Here is a 26942-nt window from a genome sequence, read left to right as displayed (position 1 = left end):
GACAAATGTAGACAAATGCAAACACAAACAAATGCTGAATCATGCCCTCTGAAGAGGCATATGAGTAACCTCCCCTCAGGCCTATGCAGACAGATAACAGCAGGCCAGGCAGTGTGATGTGGGTTGGGTAGGCTATGAAGTCACAAACTAATATGTGTGTAATTGGAAGCTAAGGTCTGTAGTGCAGTGGTATGCCTCAAGCCAGTACGATAGGCAACAGTACAGACTGAAATGGAGTACCTGACATAGCAGTGCAAACCTAGCAAATGTGTATAAGTGCCAGCTGAACCCTTCATCCTATGTACACCCAGAGTAACAATCAGGTGTGCCCCCCGGGTAGAAATGTACAAATAATAGCTGTCCCCACTGTATGTAGAATGACTCATGGAAGCCCTGCAGGCACACTGTGCTTCCTGTCGATGTACAACACAAAAGTGAGCCCTGAAGTAAAAAACAACTTGATTGTCACACACATATAGTATATATGCTCATACTGGGCATGCTCACACACTTAAACTAATTTAGTAAATTTCAGTCAGCAACATACTGAAAGGTCATATTGGGCATGCTCACACTCTTAGGCCATGTCTGAGTTCAGCAGTGGGCCACACATATCTGGCAGTTGCAGTTCTTACTCCAGACACTTGTCACTATTCACCAATCCTGCCTTGTGCACACACTGATATGAAAACAGACCCATATAATATATTGGACACCTGTCATAATAAAACTATGTACTCCAAGTACTTAAGTTGTTCATAGAAAGTGAAAAACCAAAGAAGATCAATAATACTCCAATCAGTATCATCAAGAAACAGTGAGCACTCCTAACATTATCCAAGCCATGGTCAAAGAGTCCACAGAGAACCATGAAGCTGTCTTTCGCTATGTCATAAATATCAATGTAAACTCATATATGTTCTGAGTCAGTGCAAACTGTAAATGAATACATGTACATGACTGACATTGCCAACATCTTGTCAGACAGGTTCATACATATTTACTTACCCCCCTCTCACTGACAAAAGGGCCCATTATCATACCTGGAGATTGTGAAAACCCAGAAATCACATATACAATGGTTAAACAGCTCTTTCCAAACCTAAAAACACAGCGTGTATGGGATAATATGGTTTCCCTGGCTGTGTCATATGTGAACTCCAAAACAAACAGACCCTGCACCTGAACAGTCTGTTGAGACTCACCATCTGTACAGGATATGAAACTGTTGAATGGGTTACAGCAACGTTTGGCACACTCCATGAGAGTTGGCACACAACAGACCATGGGTACTATTGTCTTAAAAGCCTAATAAGCCTGATGTGCAAGGCCATGGAGTCCAACATTATGAAACTCATAAACAGAGCTATTGAGAGCCTACAAACACCCAACCCTACCCATTTTGGTTTGGTCAGGGGCAGATCATGGTTCCTAAACCTGCTAGACAGTTTTTAAGGCAGTCACCCAGGACATGCATCAATGAAATGAGCTGCACACGGTCTACATAGACCTTGAAAAGCCCTTTTCCAACATCCCACACACATGTTGTATCCACAAAATCAACAATCTGTGCATAAACATGTATGTCATCTGATGGATTGCCAACTGGGGCACAGATAGATCCCACAAGGTAAGAATTGTGGTCTCCTGTTCATAGGTTCATAGGTTCATAGGTTCATAGGTAGGTACTAGGCTATTGGCCCAAGGGCCTATGCAAGCCTAGCCAACAAGGTTCCCTGGCTTACGGCACCCAACAAAGTTATTTTCCTGTGCCACTGATGAGCAGAGACACAGAAGTGATCCCCGAGGTGTATTTCCTATTTCCCATCCACTTATCAAGATTTTTCTTGAAGAGTGCTAATGAAGAACTTTGCTTGACATAGATGGGTAGCCTGTTCCAGAGTATGGGAAGTCTCTGGGATAGGAATCTATCCCTCCAGCATGTCCTGTTTATGGTGGTGACAAGGTTTAGGTCCCTAGAGCATGTAGCTCAGCGGGATTGGGATTTCTTTAGGTGTAGCATGTCCAACAGCTCTGGGTTTGACATAGCTTTATATGTTAGGCAGAGATCACCTCTGAGTAGGCGATATGCTATGGAGTAAAGCTGGAGTTTTTTGAGGCGGTCAGTGTAGGGCATTTGTTTGAGTCCAGTAATCCTCTTTGTGAGGTACTTCTGTGGCCTTTCCAGCTGCTGAAGATGTTTTGTGAGGTACATTCCAAAAGAGGCATTGTACTCTATAATGGGTCTAATGAGTGATGAGTAGAGGGTAATGATGAACTCTTTTTTCCTGGACAAGAACCCTTTTATGATGAGGTGTGCCACATAGAAGGACTTCATGACTACCGTGGCGATGTGACTATCAAAGGAGAGACTACTGTCCACCTGGGTCCCAAGGTCTCTTATCATGCATTCGGTGTTAAGTAGATTGCTGCCTATGTGGTACTTCATGGGTACAGAGTTTTTACCAAAGGGGATGACACTGCAATTTTTGGCATTGAGCTTGAGGCCATGGCTCTGACACCAGGCATCTGTCTCAGAGAGGCCCTTCTGTAGGATGTTCACATCATTTGGGGACTTGGCTATGGCTCCTAGTTTGCAATCATCTGCGAACTTCATTAGCCAGAGGCCTTCTGTGTTAGCCTGTACTTCAGAGAAGTAGATAACAAACAGAAGCGGTCCCAGGATGGAACCCTCTGGTACTCCACTTGTCACTGGTTTGAGGTCACATTTGGAGTCTGCAACTTTTACAGTGTGGGTTCTGTCAGTGAGCCAGTTGGCAACCCATCTTGCTATATTCAAGCTGGTAACAACTGTTGTCCACAGAACGCCAAATTTAATGAATGAAGCTTTCGGGTTCTCAACCCTTCATCAGCACAGAGAGAACCCGAAAGCTTCATTCATTAAATTTGGCATTCTGTGGTGAACTCTTGTGTTTTTTTGCTTATGAACACTCTGACAGCATTTTCTCTTATAACAACTGTTGTCCCCCATGGCTCAGTCCTGGGACTCCTCCTGTCTGGTGTGTACTTTTCAGAAATACAGTCAAACATGAGGGCTGTGTTTAGCAAGGTTTGTGGATGACTGCAAAAAGGTTGTCATAATCGATGTCTGGGACAACAGAGACATCCTTAAAAAGGGTCTCAGTCAGACAGATGTGGTGCCAAACTTATGGGCTCGAGCTACAGTCATACAAATACCACATAGGTACCAACACCCTAAATATGGAGGTAATAATAAGGGATCTATGGACACATGTGGATAGTCATCACTACTTCCAGAAACACATTCACAAAGTGGTAAGAAAATTATGCTACATGTTCCCACAAACTGCCAAGGTCTTTGCATGTAGGTCAAAGGAGGTTCCCTCTACTCATCAGTCATCAGACCCATCAAAGAGTACCACAACACACTTGCGATGAATCTGACTAGGCACATTCAGCAGCTGGAAAGATTACTGACGTACCTCAAGAGCATTACTGGCCTCAAACAGTTGCCCCTTGCAACAAGTCAGAATTTAACTCAATCTGTACTCTGTTGCATACTGTCTACTCAGGTGATCTCTGCCCAACAGGTTGTCATAATCGATGTCTGGGACAACAGAGACATCCTTAAAAATGTACTGTGCACCATAACTCACAGGTCTACATACCATGGCTGGATGTGTATCTGTGTGACAGATAGGTATCCAATGCTGATTACAGCCTCTGTGGCTTTAGCAAATAATTGTGGACACAGTTTTAGCACATGCATGATGAGTATTCACACAACATCATCAGTGGTGCATGTATAATTGATGGAATACCATTCGTCCACATACCCAATGCACAGTAGAAATGGTGAGTGTAGATGATATTGTGGACATGCCAGTGTCATCCATGACATGACATGCTAAAACACAACTGCATATTTAAACATCACACATACCCAATGTGTGTTATATGACCTAGCACTCAATAGCATCACAAGACATATATGTGTCAGTTGTGCAAATGGTGATTGGTATGCATATTGTTTAGAGGTGCATATGTTTGCACACACACAACATTGAGGTATATAGCAATGAAAGCTATTTGTAGTACTGTGGTTACAATAACTGGATGGGGTATAGTACCATAGGCCATCATCATGAAGCATCATGTGGTCACTCAAGGCTACAAATGTTTCCCAAACCAGCACTAATCATGGTGTACCAGAACTGTACTACCTTGGCTACATTCACCATTTCACAACCAGTTGTTACATGGGTTTGTAAGGAGGCCAATAAGGAGCATTCCCTGACATGAATGTTTAGTATGTTGCAGAGTGTTTAAATGCCCCATGATAGGCCTCTACCTCTCAGGTATATTATGTGTAATGTGTGGATGAGATTTTGGATACTGAAGTGTGTCTTTACAGAGGGTTTGTGAATCCTTTATGTGTAGCATGTTAAAATGCTCTCTGTATGACATAGTTGCGTATGTTATGTGCATGTTAAGTATCAACTTTGCCTATCCAATGGTCACTACAGTGTAGCCACATTTGTTTGAGATGATCTGGATATTGCATGTGTTTGAGGCAGCTAATCACATTAGTGGGAGGTGCATGGTCTTATACCAAACATGCACAGCATGCATTATGGGTAGCTGTGTTACATGTGTACATGGCCTACACCTTAACTATGGCATGCACTTTTTATTTACAATAATAAATGTAGAACACACTCACCAGTATCTGTCCGCTACCTTGATGTCAACCCAGAGGGACCTACATAGAGATGAGACAGTTTGTCAGTGGCCACAACTGTGGCATTGCTACCGTGCTTTTGCAATCTTACAGTAGAACAACAGTTTACATTCAAAGGCCTACAGATTATGTTCCAAATGATCAGTATTGCACATCAACAGGCTCCACATCTTCTAACTACACACTCCACATCTCACTTATGCATGATCTACCAATACAGATAACAGTAGTCTACAGATATGTCATGTTACCTGCATGCTCCAAGTGTGGTTACTGGGTGGGTCCAACCTCCATCATGGTGTATGTCTGCTGCTGTTGTTGTTGGGCAGGTGTCATGAGGCTCAGGAGCAGCTCCTCCACTCTGATGAGGGGGGGGGGTGGATATTAACACCACCTCCTGTTACAAGATGTTGTCTCTGCACATCAGAAGCACGCTGGCGGACATGTCTGAGTAGATCACTGCAGTGGTAGCGTACCTGGTCATATGTCCGGTTATGCAGGCCTACCTCATTGACCCTCCGGACAACATCTTGCCACATTGCAGTACACTCCTGCTGGTTCTGGCTGGATCGTGAGGACATTAGACTGTAGTGCTGAATCATGCAGCTAGTAATGATCTCATCTTCAGCACTACTATAGCTGGGATTTCCGTGATGTGCCATGATCCCTGGAAGACATAAAGAAAAAATATGTCTGAGCAAGTCATATGGCACATTTAACATTATACAGTACATATATCACTGAATTGCCATATATAGTAACCTATTAGCTAACTGAGAGTGAAACACGTTAACTACCACTTATCACTGCTCACCCCACAACTGCTTGAAAGTGTCTGGCTCACTCTATCTAATGAACCATGTTCTGCACAGCAACAAAATAAAATCACTATATAAGACTATAGAAGAGTACCTGGCACACTGTATGCAACAGAATGCACCACCTAGCCACAGCAGATATACATCAAGCTGATGTGTAAAAAAATATGTCATCCATCACAATGAGTGTAAGGTCCAGTAAATGTATTACTATTATACCACACAACTTGTTAATGGCAAACCCGTGGCCAAAATATGTGCACAATTGGGAATATAGGTCGCATACTGCTGTAGTCCACTATAAATGTTGCTAGATACACAGTTATATGTTTTACCACACATATGACAGAGGACATGTTACAGACATACCCACACACACCAGACATAATTACAGGACACAAAGGTATGGCAACCCAGATAAGCTTTACATGTGTACTATATAGTACTGTGTGTCAGTACTTACAAAACATTAATCTTGGGGAATGTAATCTGTGATGAATACAGGGACCACACAAAAGAGTGGATGCAAGCAATGTGGACATATACCATACTTTGCTGTACACGCCCTGAGCTTCAGGTAGTACTACAGTACACACAGGATTTGGATTCAACATCAGTACCAATCAATAATCATAGATGTAGTGCTTTAGCCTCCAATGACACACCCCAGTTAAAACCAAGGGACTTAATCACAGTGTATGCCATAGCAGTTTTTCGGCCTAGAAACAGAATACACAGCTTTTGCTGGGATCAAAGCAAGGACCCATAATACCATGACATAAATGGTTTCCCACTAAGCTATCCCACAAATATATATCTTTGACGTATTCACAAACACACTGACCATTACAGTCAGTCAACAGTACAGAGAATCTATTACAACAAGTAGATGTAGGTGTGTATGAGTATATATGACTCTCTCTCTCTCTCTATATATATATATATATGTATGTATATATACATATACACATCCATTGGTGTACATGTACATATATATGTAGGCACATATATATTTCACCTTTCATAGCGGGAATATCAATTATACAAAGGATGTGAGGTGTACAGTAATGTAATTATATCGCACAGTCTTGTGATAAATGCATTGAAAGTGTTCACAGCCCAGGTAGCTTTAGCAGGCCTCACTGGCTTCAACATTGCAAACTGAACAAACCACCCACACTGTTTAACCACCACATGTCATATACCAGCACTGTATGCTGTCTTGTTCATCACACACTAAAACTTACATACAAATATGCGCATACTAACCTTAACCAACATATATATAGCCACCCTTCACAAACATTTGCAAGATGTCCCCTGCTCTATGCACATATACAGATGTGAATATATATGACACATATATATTTCTCCGCATGTGTGTGGCATACACACACAAGGTCTACACTGTTGTAAGTCTCTCGACCTCACAGCTGAACTGTTGGGCCTTGCTGCAACACAAACAGGTGTCACATGTGAACACACACTAACATTAGAGGGGGTATAATATAGCTACAAATGCTAGATAAGCATACTAGACTGCTACAGCAGTTGCCAATGCTAAGCTACACTTTAATATGACTATCATGCATGTGTTGCTCTGTCACACCCATGTTTATATAATGGCATCACTAATCCCCCCAACAGCCATTGGCCAAACTACTGTACAGAACACAGGTAACATGGATCAGATTTTTCACATTTAATGCTGAGCTACACATTTCACAGGTATGTCCCACTGCCCACAGGTACACACTGTATTGTCCATAGCAGTAGTTAAGCAGGACATCTGTGCATAGATAAGTACTGCTGCCACATATGAATGGTTCACATTATGGAGACTACTCTTCACAAACATCTACTACATGCCAGTAAATACATATGTGTCACATACCTTTCCTTTGTATGATTTGGTATTATTTCTTTTTCTTTTTCCTTTTCTCTCTCTCTGTCTCTCTCTCTGTCTCTCACTCTATTAGTCTGCAATAGAGTGATTGAGTTTGTTGGCAGCAATTGCAGACTGCTTTTGTAGGTATTTGCACATGAGCATGTGATGGCCTCTGCACCAATTAGTGGCCACCATTTACTAATTGCATGAAGCCTTCTGTGTAGTAATTGCAGTAATCACTGTCATAGCAACCCAGTACTATAAATTGCTAACTCAGGTAAGCATGGTCCTTTCAGCTTTCCAAGATGGAGATCATCCTTGCTTGCTGTGGACATCATTGTTTAAGACAGAAGGTTTGTATAGTTCTTATATCAGAAGCCAGGGGTGTAGCCAGTGATTTACATGTTTTACTCAGACCTAAATGGTGCTGCTTCCAGTACACACTTGTCAGTGTAGAAATGTACTCACCCCTCAAAATGCTAACCCAAGATACATGGGAGGATGTACTTTCTTTTCAAATTTTACAATTAACTGCCATACAAAGCTAGTCATTGAGATGTATTCCTTTGGCACAAGAATTGTTTGAGAACTGCTATACTGTGAATATTCATTTACTCAGTTCTAAACAGTTTGTGCTTTTTTAGTGTTGACATTAGCACAAGTTGCTCAAGAAAACTGATCACATTTCAGTACTGTGAGTATGCTTACCTACATCTTTGGTAGATCATGCACACACAAGTATATTCTACATTTGGGTAGGGGTGCAGAAGTACAGAGAGCGTACATATTATTGTGTGAATTTTATCTTGCTGGACTTACAGGGTTGCTGTGTACATGTTAGTTTATCAAGGCAAGTAGTCTGTCTGTGTAACTCCCAACTGTGGACCTATCCACATGGTAGCCAGAGATTAGCTTGTTATTCTTTGTCTGTGCACCACACAGGTCTTTTCAGCACTAGAGCAATGGCATTGTTACAGTTGGTTGTTACCAGTACATGGCTACATCCTTCTGTATATCAGTGTTGTATTCCTACATAAGGGTATGCTTCCAGAACTCCTTCCAAAGCTATTTGCACAGTGTGTAACAGCAGAAAGGCTGCTATGCCTCTGTGTTTCTGCCTCTGCCAGACCTCTCAAACACTCAGGTACATATTTGAACAGACTCAGGGAAAAGTAGAGAAAAAGTCAGGGACACCGTTAAAATATTAGTGCCATTAAGTTGAGACTTTGAGAGAACCAGAGCATATGGATTAATACACCCTTTCTGAAGTAAAAGAAGTGTCTAACTCTTAATTATTGTCATTACTCATTACATGTAATTCACCACCTTTCTGGCCAAAGTCAGTAGTTTTCTGAGGGATTCAGAGGGACAGAGGTAAATTTTGTTTCAAAATCAGGAACATCCCTGAAAATTAGGGACAGTTGGAAGGTATGGCCTCTGTCCTAAACAGATATGCCAATTTTTGTCCTGCTGTGATACTGTGTGGGGTTTGTAAAGTGATGGTGTAATATTATTTCCTGCTAGAATGGCTGTTTCTCTTACCACAGTCATGTAAAGTAATCCCACAACAACTGTTGGTAAAGATCCACAGAACAAGTTGTGTGGTATGGCATTCCTATTTTTCCTTTACATTCACTCATTCTGATGCATGATATATTTATGTCAGCACTAACTTGATGTATATCTACCGTGGCTTAGTGGCACTTCATGCAGTGTAGTGTTTACAAGGTCCCAGGTTCGAGACTGACAGAGGTGGTTTATTTTGCTGCTGAGTAGAACAAGGGCCCTCACATACAGAGGGACTAAGGCACTTTTAAGCAGTTGTGTGTGGGTTTGCACGATACTTAGCAATGCTTAGCTAAGCGCAAACAAGCACACACTCGCTCAAACCCGCTAACTACTGCTTAATAGTGCTTACTCCCATTAACCCCCGCGCTCATTTCTATGAAAGAAAAAAAATGGGGAGATAGGAAAGTGGTGAAAAAGGGGCACAAAGAGGGAAAGACAGTAGGGAAAAGAGCTCAGGATGTGCAGGACAGGTGTAGGGAAGGTCCATAGCTGCCCATTTCTTTAACAGCAACAGCTGTGCATATGGAATAAATTTGGAGGTAAATATGAATCCTTCAACCCCTGAGAGAGGGGTGAGGACAACAAAGTATGTTGTAATGCCAATTAAATTACATTGTATGTCTCCAGGGGATATGTGTGCAAAATGGGCAGCTATGTATGGGGCATATTTTTTTTTTGGGAGCAGACTGACCTTTTTTTTTTCAGGTGAGAGTGGAATGTGGGGTAGGGGAAGTAGGTATATTTGGGGAGGTAGGGTGGGGAGGTAAACAGACAAGACAAACAAGATGCATACAGGGGCAGAATATGACACACGTGGTGGGTGAACACCATTGATGGGGAGGGATGTTTGGAAATCGCTAGCCCATGAGCCCACAGATGGCAACAATGGAACTGAGGTCCCCACTCATGGGCAGTCACCACTGCAACTTCACAGCCCAGAGGGTGGCTTTGCTGAGAGCTGTGTAGGAGGGGCAAGCTGACCCAGGAGTTGCACCACTCGTGCCTCAAGCTGGTGTAGAGGTTCTGCAAGAGAACGCTCGATCTCTCTACGCACCACAGCCCAGACCGTTCGAAGGGTGATAGGTGGCCCTCCTCTGCCCCCCATTGCACGGGGGGGCAAGCCCCATCCCCTGCAGCACTTCCACCCAAAGGTGGCACAGGACCAATGGAGGAGGAGGTCCCAGGCTGGGCTCCAGACCTCCCGGTGCCATGTGCCATGGCCAGCTGAGGTGGGACAGGTGGGTCCGCTAGGACCAGCCTTCCCATACAAACTATGTTTTGGAGAATTTAATAAAGATATGGGCTAGTAACAGTCAACAGCATTCCCAGTTAGTTATAACAGCATGTAGAAGTATTCCCATTAACCCAACACACCAGAGTTTCAACAGTTGAAAATCAAGCATAACACATGCATATATAGAACAATAGTGGACACTACAACAGCATGCAGGTTTAATTGATGGCAACAGGTCACCAATATTGTGGTATTTGAACAGAGCACATGCATAGAAATTAATGCAAATATTTATAAACCAATAGGACATATGTCCCAACAAATGTTTTGAGATTAAACATACCCATTGAGGTGTGGAATTGCATTTTTTATGCACATACAGTAGGGTGGAAAAGATAGCTCAATTAACAACTTATATATCCTTCTAGTTTACACTACATTCCTATTAACTGCAGTTATATGTCCCTTACATGTATTATTACACTACCCAATGCCCTTCTATTGTGCAATTGGATTTTGCTAGATCATTATATACATGAGCTGTATCTGACATACAAACTGTCCAGGATCCAGATGTTACTGCTACATATTTTGAAAGTTGCTCACACACACTACTGCTGAGATGGTACACTGACAGCTCTACTTTCATATAATTATCTAGATATGTTCAGGTGAAATTATCAGTTATATGTGAACAGCTCCCTACATTTCTGGCAGCACACTGATATTTCTGGGGAACGCAATACCAAACTACTCATGTGCCAGATTAACCTGTACATGCTGGGCATGAACCAACAGTTCATAGGTTCATAGGTTCATAGGTTCATACTAGGCTATCTGCCCGAGGGCATTTACAAGCCTAGCCCATCGTTTTGTGGCTTACGCCACCCCTTTAGTATGGGGAACTATACCCATTATTTTGCTGTGCCTCTGTCGAGCAGTGACACTGAGGTAATCCCTGGGGTATATCTGCGATCTCCCATCCATTGGTCAAGATTTCTCTTGAACAAGGCCAGCGAGGTGCTCTGCCTCACATGTACCGGGATTTTGTTCCACAGCATAGGGAGTCTTTGGGTGATGAATCTATCCCTCCAGCACGTCCTATTAATAGCCGTGTCAAGGTTTAAGTCTCCCGCCCTTGTGGCTCTGATGGATCTAGATTTTTTGAGGTGAAGCATAAGCATAAGTTGAGGGCTGTAAATATGCATAAAAGCTACTGGCACTCCCTTCATCCACTTTATATGGGCCTACCCAAGTGTGGGTTAACACTGCTTAATACAACAGTATTATTTCTAAAATGCAACAGTACAACAACATATCAAAGAAAATCACACAGATGCACTCCAGGAATTATACCTTTATTAAAGAATTATTATACCTTTATTTATTGGGTTAAAACACTTTTTTGAAGGCTCTCTCATTTATTTTATATAACAGTACATGCAGAATAATTATTAAAGAATTATTATACCTTTAATTATTGGGGTAAAACACTTTTTTGAAGGCTCTCTCATTTATTTTATATAACAGTACATGCAGAATAATTACTAACCTGCCTGGTGATGCAGCCTTTGTAGCCCATATTCATGGGCTTGCTGATTCATAGCCCGCACACCTGCAGCTGTGAAGTAAATGCAGTGATAATGAGAGATACCTATCCATAGTATAGACAAGAATAGCAATTCTTAAATACTTAATACAATGGCTACTTACTCAGTACTGGGGCATTTGCCATCCCACGGGCCTCCTGGATCCACTGGTCCAGTTGATCCTCCTTGCATCACTTCAGGCCAGAGTAATGGTGCCTGACCTGCTCACCAGTCCGAGGAATGCCAGTGGCACTGGTGAGATCACGAGCTAGACAGTTCCAGGCATCCATTTTGTATTGGGTGCCCTGGTACTGGCCCCACAGGAGTTTTTCCTCATGATCATGGACAAGGAGCCAAACCATTACTTTGGTCTCCTCAATACACCAGTGTTGTGCTTGAAATCGAGTGCCTTCTCCAACCCTGGTCATGCGGACTGCAGAAGGGAGCTACAACCAGTTATGGCAAGTATTCCCACATGTGGAGCTTAAATATGCCTCATTTCCCGCACTTATTTGGGATTGGCCAGTTTGGAAAAAACTCAGCTGTAGGCACACCTGCTTAGCTGATGTTAGCAATGTTTAATATTCCTTTGATATATATGTGTCTGTTGAAGGTGCATGGTTTTGAAATGATATCATGGCTTAGTGGTTATGTACTGTGACTATAGTGCACAGTATCCCGAGTTTGAGCCCTGTCACTGTTTTTTATTTTCCTACTGGCCAGACCTCAATGGTTAAGGTACAGAGAAGGAGTTGTGGCTGTGGTTAGCCCACTTTGCTTAACTTTGCCCAACATTGCTCAGCATTGCTCGACGTTGCCTGATGTTGCCCGACATTGCCCAATGTTGCGCTGGTTAGCAAGGTGCACAGCTATGTTTGCGCGATGCACAGCTCCGTGCAAAGACATTGTGCTAGTTAACGCAGTGTTCAGCTATGAGCAATTAAATATAAATATGCTCAATACTGGTAAAATGTGCTTAGCAGTGCTTTACATTGCTTAAAATAATTTACTCATGTATCAGTATGCATAACCATTTCACCTTCCTCTATATATATATATATATATATATATATATATATATATATATATATATATATATATATATATATATATATATATATATTATTTAAATAATACATGTCAGGAAATATTTTTGCATACAGATTTCCAACAGAAAATGAAAAGTGTAGTGGTGGGACTCGAACTCTTTGTGCGAAGGCTCTAACCACTACGCTATCGCTATTTTGCTTAATTTGCATATATTTTTCTTATTGTCCTCTTCGGTGTCTAAACTGCTAACTGTAGCTAAGCAATGGGCAAACCTACACAAACATGTACAAATAAGGGCAGCTATATTGGAAATTAAAAAAAAAAATTTCTTTTACTTTTTATATTTGTACGGGGTTTACTATATGGGGGAGTTTAGTGTTAGAATGTACACATGTGAGTGGACTCGCTCATGTAACTAGACATTTCTTGTGTTTCAAACTTGCAAGGGCATGGATTTTTGGACTGATCGGCATTTCAACACGCTCCCTACACTCGTCCACACTCCGTGTTAGTTTTAGAGTTGAGGCAGCACGCTCTCTTTAATATGCATGGTGCGCTGCTATCTTACTCTTAGACTGGTTCTTCTGTGTAAGACTAATTTAGTCTTACACGGAAGATTAGTGAATCCTGGGGATTGTCTTTAAGCTAGTTTAATTACTAAATTCACAACAACAGTACCTTCCAAGGAAAACCTCCTGTAGTGAAAAAACAGGCTGCTTATGTTGAAAGAACAAGACTGTAGTTGTAGCAACACACTGCCTTAAACCAGTTTGAGTATTAAATTCACAGCAATAGTACCTTCCAAGAAAATCGTCTTGTAGTGAAAAAACAGGCTGGTGAGAGTTGGAAAAACAAGGCTGGAGTTGTAGCAACAGCTTTATTTTATTTGGAATAAAAAAACTTGTTGTAGTGCTTTCATCCCTGTAAGCAGTAATGGGACTTCTTCAAAACCATTCCTGAAGATGTCCCATTACTGCTTACAGGGATGAATGTGCTAAACCAAGTTTTTGTTTTCACTACAGGAGGTTTTGCTTGGAAGATACTGTTGTTGCTAATTTATTATTTAAACTAGTGGAAAGACATTCCCCTGGATTCAGCAAGCCCTGAACGGTGTGCAGGACTAACGCAGGAGCTCCAGCAGGCAATACGTCTGCTGTGCGATCCAGGAATAAGGTATAGGGACATGCATGAGCGCTCCTGCACTAGTCCTGCACGAACTCAGCCCCTGTATGCAAATTACCCTATTTGCAGGTGAAATCCATGCAAATGAGGTGAATTTCTGATCCAGGAAGCTTGAAGCCGGCCGTGCAGGACTAGTGTAATTTGCAAATATGTACTTGGCCAGTAGCCGAGTACATTTCTGCAAACTACAAAATGGAGCCATGACAGCTCCAAATAAAGGGTGGATATTATGTAGAAAGCATGCCAATGGCCAAATATAAGGCCATTGGCATGGAAAACAGTTGCAAAAATAACAAAATCAACTTTTATTTTTTTAGCAGATCTCGGCTGTTTAAGTGTAGGGCAGCAGCGCGCAAACGAGATAGGGCAAAAATAAGGAAAAAAAAGTAAAATAAGCATTCTAACCAAAATCACTATTTTGCCATTATACTCAATGGAAGACAGAAGACAACATGGCCAGTGAATAGTGGTTGCTAAGGGGGGAGGCTCAGTGTGGGACCTGCAACTATGCATCAGCAGGCAATCCTATGCAAATGAGGGGGATGATACTGAATCCTAGATTTCCCCTGCATGCTAGTCAGCACCCAACAGTGTAAAAGTAGGAATAGCATGGTGCAAGTCTAGGACTTAGCTGACATCATAGGGGTGTGTGTCAGGCATATTGTAAGTGGACTGGAGCCCTGTGGCTCGGGTTTGCCCTTAGCTTAGCAGAGCTAAGCAAGGGTGTGTGTCTGAGGCTGCCTAGCACTCTTTAGCCTAAGCACACACTGGGTTTTAAAGGAAAAAAAAAGTAAACCAGGAAATAGCAGCTTTGTGCACATCTGTGCACTGTGTTTGTGCGGTGCACTCCCGGGCTTAATCAGGAAGGCAATGGAAAGGGAAAACAGCAATAGGAACGTACTCTAGGAGAACTAGCATAGCTGGCAGGTGAAATGTATCAGAATCAGCCAATTACACAGGCAGCAGCCCAGTCCAGCCCAGAACACTGCTATAAACTATGCAAACACCTTTCCCTCTGGTTTCCCACATGCACTATACCACTGGTGTATATAAGTGGGGGAATTTTAACAAACAAAAACAACAAAATTATAGGAGCTCTAATAGCTATCATACAACATGTGGAAGATGCTGAGGGTGGTGAGGATGTGAATGCTGTCGACCAACCCACAGTGAGGAGACAGAGAAGAGTGTACAGACTGAAGGTAACCTACCAGGGTCAACATTAGCTGGAGATAGTGGAGTGCTATAGGGTGGACAGAGACCTCCTACAGCAAATTGTTGAGCTGTGCCGGCCACACCTGACACACAGAATGAACAGAGGGGATCCCATCCAGGTGGATACCAATGTATGTGTAGGCCTAAGAATACTAGCTACAGGTACCTTCCAAAGGCCAACTGGGGATATCATAGGGATCTCACAGGCATCAGCATCCAGGGTACTGCACCAGTTCCTGGATGCCATGTTAGCACATGCTGGTGAGCACGTATATTTCCCCAATACCTGTGAGGCATTGGCCATCAATATGCATCTGTTCCACCAAATAGAATACCCTGAGGTACTGGGTGCTATAAACTGCATGCACATATGCATCAGAGCACCACCTAGTGAGTGTGGTAGGGTCTACACTAACCGCAAGGGCTACTCCTCCATCAACTGCCAGGTCGTGTGCGATGCCCAGGGCATAGTAATGAATGTGTGTGCTGGCTGCCCTGGAAGCTATCACGATTCCCACATCTGGCATCTGACACAGCTGTACCAGAGATTTGCAAATGGGGACATCCCTTATGGTCACCTAGTGGGGGATGCTGGGTATGTACTGGAGCTGTGGCTGATAACACCCATCAGAAATGCACACAGACCCAAACAAGAACACCATAATGAGGCACATGCACAGAACAGAATTATAATAGAGCATGTGTTTCGGATGCTCATGTCACAGTTCCAGTGCTTGGACACATCCGGTGGAGCCTTGCAGTACTCACCAGCTACATGTACTCAAATTGTCATTGTATGTGCCATGCTACACAATTTGATCCTGTGGAAACAGCTGCAGCAGAAACGGCACAGGGCAGGGCCACATAGCCCCCCACCATTGCCAAGGCCTGCACAGACACAGAGTGATTCGGAGGAGGAACAACCTGAGCCTGCCCCAGTGGGCAGAAGGAGGCATGGCCAGTATGCCCCGGCCTTGGCAAAGAGGCAATGCATAGCACATACACTGACAAAGGAGGGATTCAGGGAATGACACCACTCTCTGACTCACACATACAGTAAAAGAGATGCAAAACATGACACTACATGTGCTCAACCATGTGTAGAGAGTGTACTATGTGCATCCGACATAAGCAGCCCTCCAGCACCATCCTCAATACTGGCACACCGACATGGTAAGTCACTCTCCTTACCAACTGCCGTATTGGAGTAGTATGTGTTGTTACCTGTATCTATGGCATGGATGTGAGAATGCAAGGGAATCAAGTGGCTGAATGGGATGCCAGCAGATAGTAGACACCTATAGTGGCAGCATGAGATGTGTAACAAATACTGGTGTCACCATAATAGCCAGTACTACACATGTTGACAAACCCCACTGCAAAAAAATGTGCTGGGCCACATCTGTGTCTATATGACACACACATGCCAGTCAGGGAGGTTCACATACCCAACAACAGTCTCAGCCAGCAGGACAGGTGTAGACAAACACAAACAAGGGCTGTGCTAAGGTCTCTGAATGATGCCTATGAGTAACCCCCTCCCCCAGGCCTACAAAGACAGACTACATCAGGTCAGGCAGTGGGATGTTAGTTGTGAAGGGTAGGAAGTCAAAAACTGATATGTAGGTCAATCAAACCTAAGACCTGTAGTACACTGATATGCCTCTATTCAGCATGATAGGTAAGAAAACAGAATGAAATGGAGTACCTGACATACCAGTACAGTCATAGCAAATGTGTACAAGTGTCAGGTGTGCCCCCAATCCAGTGTAGCAATGTAGAAACAGTTAGGTGTGCCCCCCCAAATCTTATCTAGACATGTGGTAACAGGCAGGTGTGCCCCCAAACCTATGTAGACATGTAGTAACAGTACAGGTGTGCCCCCCAATCCTGTGTAGAAATGTAGTAACATGTCTGTGTAGTATAATACCAGTGGAGCACAGCTTCCCAGAGGTGGCCAAGGTAGCAAGATAGATTGTAGCATTTTTACAATATGCAGGTAAGTGTGTGTTAGGTTGGTGTGTGTTTCATATTGTATGAGAGTGTTGAGTATGTAAGCATGGTGAGGTTTGACCTGGTGGCCATTGCCCACTACTGCTGATGACAGGGCCAAGTTCTCACAACTGTTGTGCCAAAGACAATTCCCACCAGTATAACACATGCTAGCAGTAAGCCATTGTAAATGTATGGTGGCAATATGTGTATCCATCTGAAAGATGAACATGGCATTGCTGTTGGGCTAGATATACAAGCAGTACACAGGGAAAAGTACCCCAGACATACACTATATAATGTGTAACTGTGAAATGGATACATCCTTGGAATTGTACATACAGGTATGCATCAAATTATCTGGGCCTGTGGTAGGTTATACCGGTGTCATCTGGCTGAACCCTTGCAGATCACAAAGGTGATCGGACTGATGTGTTGGAAAACAGCTGATGTACCTGCACGTGCCAGCATAACTGGAATGCCTTAAGAATATCTGTGAGTCAGATGTAAGTAGTGTCCATAGCACACATACACCCAGCTTACCCAAACACCACCCACAGGCACCTCTCTGGTCTTATCCCTGCTGTTGGAAATGGGTACAATATGACCCCCACCTGTGTATGGCAATAGCAAAAGAATGCAGCATGCAGTGCAGGTGTCCCATGCAGGTGTTTCTCTGGCTGTAGGTAGCACCCTGCCAGCATTCACACCACCTGATCAATACTGATAGAAAGTATTGGCATGAACACTTAGGACACCTCTATTGTCACCCCAGGAGAATATACTGTATGGCGGTCTGGGACTGTAGGTCTGACAGAATGCAATGGCCTGCCACAGCTGGCCTGCATCACCACCAAATGGCCTGCAGGCCTCTGCCAAAAGCCTGTGTCTCACATGTACTGCCAATGCATGTTATGTCATGGACGCCCAAATAAGAAAATAACACACTCCACATAAGCCATATGTAAGGCCATGTGGACAAACCACAGTAACATGTCCACCATGTCCCACTGCATGAACTGTGGACCAACACCAAAACACAGCTGTGATGAGGTGATAACCTTAGGGAAAGTATCAGAGAATGTATGCATAATGTATGGAAGAGGATAGAATAATAGAGGGGAGGTGGGAGCATGGGCAGCATGAAATGTGCAAGTTCCGACACACAGCTGTATGCACATACTATCCCTGGCTGCAAACACATAAATGGGTGGCTACAAACCTGCCCATACACCACAATAGGGGTAATGTCCTGATGTATGACCACTACCTCTGGGTAACCTGTGTGAATCTGTACAGCTGTGAGGTATTGCCACAGCAAGATGAGGCCATACTGTCATGTCGATGGATGTACAAATATGGGATCCTCTGCCAGCACTGTACCAAGGTGCTGAACTGGATACACAGACCCACCCAGCAGCAAGTGTCTGCAGCTCCCACTACAGAATGGCATAACTTTCCATGAATATGTAGGCATTTGCACACAATACTGGACAAAGCTGCATTCACCTTTGTTCCCCCAGGACATCACTGTGAGCAAGAATGTCCATCTGACAGCACTTGAGGATATAAAACATCACAGTGTATAACAGTACACATGTCTGAATATCTCTGCTAACACCAGTACCATGTAGCAGAAGCAGCACAGACACAATCACCTACAGTACACACTATCCCTTGCACAGTTTGACCCCATATTGCCAAGTGATCTACAAATACCCTGCAGATACAGTTTGCTACCTGTAGGTGTACAACACAAAGGTCTACACTGGAGTACAATCTACCTGAAATGGATCCACACTCAATACAGAAGGGCATACTTTGGGCATACTGGGCATGCTTACACACTTAGAGAAATTAAGGCAATGTCAGACAGCAACATACTGAAAGGTCATGCTGGGCATGCTCACACACTTAAACAAATGAAGCCATGTCTGCAAACAACAGTGGACCATGCATATCTGACAGTTGCAGATGTTAGTGAATACACTCCTCAGTATGCACCAGTCATGCTTTGCACACACATTGGATATGAATGCATATATATGTCCAAGGACAGCACACTATAATATGCCAAAAGTAGACATACATAGATGTGTGGAATAGAGTGACAGTGACAAAGAGCCATCCATCATGAGGTCTGTCCCACCTAGAACACAGCCAAATGGCTGCAATCATATGATGTGTAAATGTCACTCACTGTAGAAATTAGCCACTGCTTGCCATTAGCCTTACAAACTATGTGGTGCAAGTGCTAGCTGTGCAACATGACTGTACAAGGCAGTAGTCATCTAGCAGTTGTATACACGTACCTGCGGAATATAAACCTGCGTGTGCCTGCATGTGGTGTGTCCATCTCTTGATGAATGGGTCATGGCACATGCACACACACTGCCCTCCCCATAGCCCTACTATGACACGCCTGCTGATGTCATCTACTTTGAAATACACCTTTGGGAATGGGGTGCCCAGTAATCTCTGTGGTGTGTCCTAAAACTGTGTAGTGCTGTAGTGTGATAAACTAGTTAGGTATGAGTTCTAATCCCAGACGTGGCAACTGTGTGTGTATTTGTGTGTGTGTGTGTGTGTGTGTGTGTGTGTGTGTGTGTGTGTGTGTGTGTGTGTGTGTGTGTCTGTGTAGGGCACAATACTTTTTAGGCTAGTCACACTCACTACAATTCAAATGCTTTACTTTGGCAAGGCTGCTGATGTCATTCCCTGTGAAATACACCTTTGGGAAAGATGCAGCCCAGTAATCTCTATGGTACATCCTGTAACTGTGTAATGCTGTAGTGTGATAAATTAGTGAGGTAGGAGTTCTACTTCCAATCATGACAACTGTATGTGTCTCTGTCTGTGTAGAAAGCTATGATTTTTAGGCTAGTCACACTCACTGCAATGCAAATTCCCTACTTTGGCAAAGCTGCTGATGTCATTCACTGTGAAATACTCCTTTGGGAAATGTGTAGTCCAGGAATGTCCATGGGGCATCCTATAACTGTGTAATGCTGTAGTGTAATAAACTAGTTAGGTAAGAGTTCTATTTCCAGACATGGCAACTGTGTGTGTCTCTGTCTGTGTAGGGAGCAATGCTTTTTAGGCTAGTCACACTCACTACAATTCAAATGCCCTACTTTGGCAAGGCTGCTGATGTCATTCACTGTGAAATACACCTTTGGGAAAAGTGTAGCCCAGTAATCTCCATGGCATGTCATATAACTGCGGTAATGCTGTAGTGTAATAAACTAATTAGGTAGGAGTTCTAATCCCTGACATGGCAACTGTGTGTGTCTCTGTCTGTGTAGGGAGCAAGGCTGCTGATGTCATTCACTCTGAAATACACCTTTGGGAAAGATGTAACACAGTAATCTCTGTGGTGCATCCTACAACAGCATAATGTTGTAGAGTGATGTAGCGCTTTGGTAGGAGTTCTATTCCCACACTTGGCAAATGTGGATGTTTGTGTGTGTGATACTTTGTCTGTGTAGGGAGCAATGCTTTTTAGTCTAGTCACACTCACTACAAATTAAATGCCCTGCTTTGCCAAGGCTGCTGATGTTCACTATGAAATACACCTTTGGGAAAGGTGTAAACCGGTAATCTCCGTGGCATGTTCTATAACTGCATAATGCTGTAGTGTGATAAACTAGTTAGGTAGGAGTTCTAATCCCAGACATGGCAACTGTGTGTGTGTGTGTGTGTGTGTGTGTGTGTGTGTGTGTGTGTGTGTGTGTGTGTGTGTGTGTGTGTATGTGTGTGTGTTTGTGTGTGTGTGTGTATGCCTGTGCAGGGAGCAATGCTTTTTAGGCTAGTCAGACTCACTACAAATCAAATGCTCTACTTTGGCAAGCCTGCTGATGTCATTCACTGTGAAATCCACCTTTGGAAAAGAAGTAGCCCAGTAATCTCTGTGGTGCATCCCATAACAGTGCAATGCTGTAGTGTGATATAGTATTTTGATAGGGGGTTTATTCCTACACATGGCAAGTGTGGATGTTCGTGTGTGTGTTTCTATGTCTGTGTAGGGAGCAATGCTTTTTAGGCTAGTCACACTCACTACAATTCAAATGCCCTACTTTGGCAAGCCTGCTGATGTTAGTCACAGTGAAATTCACCTTTGGGGAAAGAGTACTCTAGTAATCTCCATGGTGAGTCCTATAGCTGTGTAATGCTGTAGTGTAATAAATTGTGTTCTAATCACAGACATTGTGTGTGTGTGTGTGTGTGTGTGTGTGCGTGCGTGTGTGTGTGTGTGTGTGTGTGTGTGTGTGTGTGTGTGTGTGTGTGTGTGTGTGTGTGTGTGTGTGTGTGTGTGTTTGTCCTTCATATCCTTTGTGGAGGTTGCTGTGAGTGTGTAACAACTGGACTCATTGCAGAGCGGGTTTGGCAAATTTCTTATGTGGTGACCCTATTATATGTCACAATGTCCACATTACAATGATAACAGATGTGAAATAGCTGAGAGGCTGGGGTGGCAATCCATACCCCTACATATGACATCAAAGTCTGGTGAACAAAGGTAGCAGCCCTTGTATTACACAGAGAACACTCTCAACCCATGTCTCATACACAAACATACTTGCCTTGGCAACAACTGCTATGTTGGTAGTACCATGCATATTGCCCACAGATAGTAACCATGGCGTGATTGCAGTGGACTACAGAGGGCATGGCACCTTGTCCATCAGTACAATATGCACATACATGCAGACAGCGTGCCTTCATTATGCACCCCACTGGATGCCTGAAACACCTGTGCTGCCATCAAATGTGATCCACAAAGGGCATACTATGTCTTATACACATGCCCTGTATGGACAGATGCCACTGACACCAGGGAATACCTATATCATGCTATCAGTGTAGCTGCAGGGTCAACCTGCTGTCCATTATCTGTTCCCAGAACATGAGGCCAGGACAAGCACATCTGATTATAACAATCTGTGCACACAACATGGGCCAGACACCCCAGGTACAATTCCACATGTCACCATACATGCATGTGGGATGTGTGCACTTCCCAGACAGCGTCCATATCATGGACTAAAAAACACATACATGGCAAGCATTGAACAGCAATGGCCACACACAATAGCTACCCAGGTGAATGGATGGTGAATACAATACCCACCTGTGTGTCCAATCCAGACACTACACCCCTGAGCCACACTGCAGACCATTGTCATGTGGCCTGATGCCAAGGTATACCCTTCACCTAGCCTTGTGTAGCCTGGCACAGTCAACCACTACACACCCGTGAAGCAATGCATGCAAGCATGTCAGTAAGAATAGCAGGCTCCAGGTCCGACTCTAAACCAGTCAAAAGGTGTGTCCTGCAAGGCTCGGTCCCAGGACCCCTACTGTTCGACATATACTTCTCAGAAGTACAGGCATACACAGGAGGACTATGGCTAACCAAGTTCGCCGATGACTGCAAACTGGGAGCCATAACTTACTCTCTGACTGACATGGACATCCTCCAAAAGGGCCTTACTGAGATGCACAACTGGTGTCAAAGTCATGGCCTCAAGCTAATTGCGAAAAAATGCATAGTCATCCCATTTTGGAAAAACAAAACACCCACGAATTAACACATAGGTGGCAGCCCCCTAAATACAGAAGAGGTAATAAGAGCTATAGGGACAGAGGTAGATAGTAATCTCTCCTTTGACAATCATATTGCCAAGGTAATTAGGAAATCCTTCTATGTGGCCCATCTAATTACTAAAGAGTTCACATCTAGAAATAAAGAGGTTATAGTGCCCCTCTACTCATCACTCATCAGACCCATCATAGAGTACAATGCCCCATTTGGGATGTACCTCACAAGACACTTCCAACAGCTGGAGATACCACAAAAGTACCTTACCAAGAGGATTACTGGCCTCAAACATATGTCCTATGCAGCCCGACTGAAAAAACTCTGGCTGTTCTCAGTGGCATATCACTTAGTCAGAGGTGATCTCTGCCTGACTTACAAAGCCATGACCAACTCAGAATTAATGGACATGTTCCACCTAAAGAAATCCAAGTCACTGCGAGCCACACAGTCTAGTGAGCTAAACCTCACCACAACAATAAATAGAACATGCTGGCGGGATAGATTACTGTCACAGAGACTCCCCACACTTTGGAAAAAAGTTCCAAATTACATTAGGCAGAGCCCCTCACTAACACTCTTCAAGAGAAACCTTGACAAGTGGATGGGTAACAGAAAATACACCCCTGGGATTACTTCATTGACTCTGCTTGACAGTGGATCAGTTAATTATTCAATGGGGCGGTGAAAGCCGACACACTCTGGCTAGGCTTATAAATGCCCTCAGGCAGATAGCCTAGTACCTACCTATGAACCTATGAACCTGTGTCTGTGTGTGTGGTGTATGATGCTTTTGACCACATTCATATCCCTCATAGGACATATGTCACAACAAACCCTGTTACAACAGTTAATGTATGAGGTTATCACAGCAACATGTCAATACTGGCCTTGTGTTTGTGCCACCAGCCACAACTCTGTCAACCTTTATACATATGTCATGCACTAAGAGGTGCATATGTTTTGTACACCATAATGTATTGACATCATATCTGATAGCAAGTCAGTGAGATAGACTGCTACACATGTTATGTATAGTAGGGGTTATACTTGAGGACATAACCTGGGCATTCTGCGGTTGTGTGTACAGTACTCAGGTCTGTGTACTTATGGTGACTGTCAACAGTGTGTGTATTGTGAATATGTACCTTGGCCTGTGTACAGACTGGTAGATGTCATTGTTCTTGGTCCTGTTCTATCTGATGTTACATACTGCTCCAGTGTATGTTACCCTATCGGCTTACATGTTTGTAGGGCCAAACACACACATGTCCCATACCACAGACAGGCATCGGACCACACTGTGTAGTGGCCCAGTATATGTAGGGTTAGTGTGTGAGTGGCACATATGAGGATGATGTTGATCAGATCGTCCATATACTGTAATACTAAGCTAGCTTACCATATGTGGTTGTGGCTGTGTTCACATTGGTTGTGGTTATGCACTTTCACAAAAGTGTCTATTACTCTGTGCTGTGACATGCCTGTAGAGCCTGCTATATATGCAGGTAAATGTGTATTCTTCCATAAGAAATGTAGGCCAGTGTTGTGGCAGTCTGCCTGTAGCCTGCACAGTGCTTTGTTACATGCCTAGCAGCTTAGTGTACTTACCCAGTGTAAGGTTATGCCCATATACTTGCCAGATGCACTGTTGCCAGGCCACCATAATAGTCATGTATTTCTGACAAAGCAGTGGAATGCTGTACAGATGTATGTCACTAACTAGTAGGTAGTATGTGGCTATGTCACCTCTGTACTAGTGGTTATTATGTGTCAGGACAGACAGGGGTGTGTGACTGCATAACCTATGGGGACAAATGTATACCAGTATTTATGTGATATGCCCATCTACATGGCTGTTAACATCCACATTGTCAGGCTTGGTCCACATGTGCACTAAGGGGTTCTGTGTATACCTTTGGACTGACCAGAGTGTGTCAGATTGTCCAAATTTATTGGCCATATCTTTGCTGTAGTCCACAGGATCATTACTGTGCTAGCAGTGGTACTGTACTATGATGTCCTTAGGATGTATGTCAGTAGCAAATGGTGCACATGTTAAAAGCAGATGTGAACTCCCACACACAACATTTCTGTGAAGACAACCCCTATTACAGTACCAATAGTCTACATATATACCTGCGATACATACCTGACATCCCCTTGCACTAAGAGGTTGGGACTATTGGGGCTGAGGTAGGACTCCACTCCATGTTCTGGACATATGGTGAACATATATGTATATATAATTATCCATGTATCTATATAGATATATACACATATACATATCGACATACATAAATAGATATGTATATGTACATATATATACATTTAAATACTCAGATATATACATATACACAGCAATATATGTCTACGCATATACAGCTAGAGATATATATGCACATATACTTATGGATATCTACATATATACTGACAGTAATAGGTATATCAGAATAGATATGTATTCACATATAGTTTTAGATATCTACATATATATCTACATAAATAGGCATATCTGTACACATAGGATGTGCATGCATATATAGCTATATATATATATATATATATATATATATATATATATATATACATATATATATATATATATATATATATATATATATATATATATATATATATATATATATATATATATATATATATATATGTACATACAAAGAGATGTACACATGGCCATATATATGTTGCACTATACAGATGTGTATACAGTCATATGTATGAGTATACATGTGTATGAACATGTAGACTTATATCAAACTATTATATGTATATATCCATATTCCTGTCATGTGTAAACCTCATGGTTGTGTGTACCCTCCCAGATGTATCTCACTGTATGTATCTGCTATGTGTACATTATGATAAAACAACATATGTGACGCAACAGTCATATTAATAACAAGTACTACACAATTGTAGAAGTAAAGGCAATTGTTCAATACTACTCAATATGTGTATTGACAGATATGTTGGTAAAACACCAGCTGTCTTCACAGTGGTCATGGCATGGTGGTTTAGTGTTGTGACAATAGTGTACAGGGTCCTGTATTCAAGGGCTGTTCATTTTGTTGCTGGGCAGAACAAGGGCTGTCGGTTACAGAGTGGTTAAGGCAGTTTTGAGCAGCTTTAAGCAAGTAAGTGGTGCTAAGCTATGGGTAAATGTACGAGTGCTTACACAGTGTAGGCTTCAGTTACCAGTGCGCAAATCAGCTTAGCTGTTATATTGCAGCAATGCTGATACTTGCTAAGCATGGCTTAGCCCTGGTAATCAGTTCACACCACCCAGTCTGATAACATAGCAGGGTAATGACATCTGTTGTTATTGTTTGTCTTTTGGCTTTTCCCGGTAAGGGGTCGCCACAGCGGAACTCCGGTCCGCTAATGATTTGCAGTAGATTTTTATGAAACGTCGAGGTGCCAGCTTGACACCCAACCTTCAACAAAGGCACACCCATTTATGCACATATGTCTTTCGAACGCTACCCAACTGCGCGGAGGACATGCAGACTCCACACAGAAGGCACTCCCAAGCCAAGCTGAGAATTGAATGGGAGAACCTCTTGCTGTGAGGTAACAATGCTACCGTACTACCGTGGCATACATCTGTAATAAGTGTATATAATGCCATGTACAATACATGCGCCTATGTGCTGTCATTACAGTAGCAAAGGGTGTGAGTGTCATGTGTGGGACACAGATGTATAAGAGGCCTGTACAGCACTGTCATCTGTGTGAATGTGTTACATACAGGTGTAGTAGCTCAGGGTACATGCTGTCACACTGACATGTAATGTATCATGGCAGTACTACCGTTGACAGTCCTTACCCAAGCAAGAGCAGAATGCTATATGTAGTACTGACAACAGGCACACCTGCAGGCATAGCTGGACTCTGAGGCCTCTCTGTTGTATCCCTGGTGTGTGAGCTGTGTCACAGTATATAACCCCTACTGGGTAATGATCTGACATGTCTATACACGCTGACGGGTCTATACACACTGAGCAGAGTGGAGGAGAGGTGTTGACTACAACTGTTAGCTGAGATATATAAGTATCCTGTTTT

This window comes from Protopterus annectens, chromosome 7.part0 (assembly GCF_019279795.1).
Source record: "Protopterus annectens isolate FY-2018-M chromosome 7.part0, PAN1.0, whole genome shotgun sequence".
NCBI lineage: Eukaryota > Metazoa > Chordata > Ceratodontiformes > Protopteridae > Protopterus > Protopterus annectens.
This window is presented reverse-complemented; position numbering follows the sequence as displayed.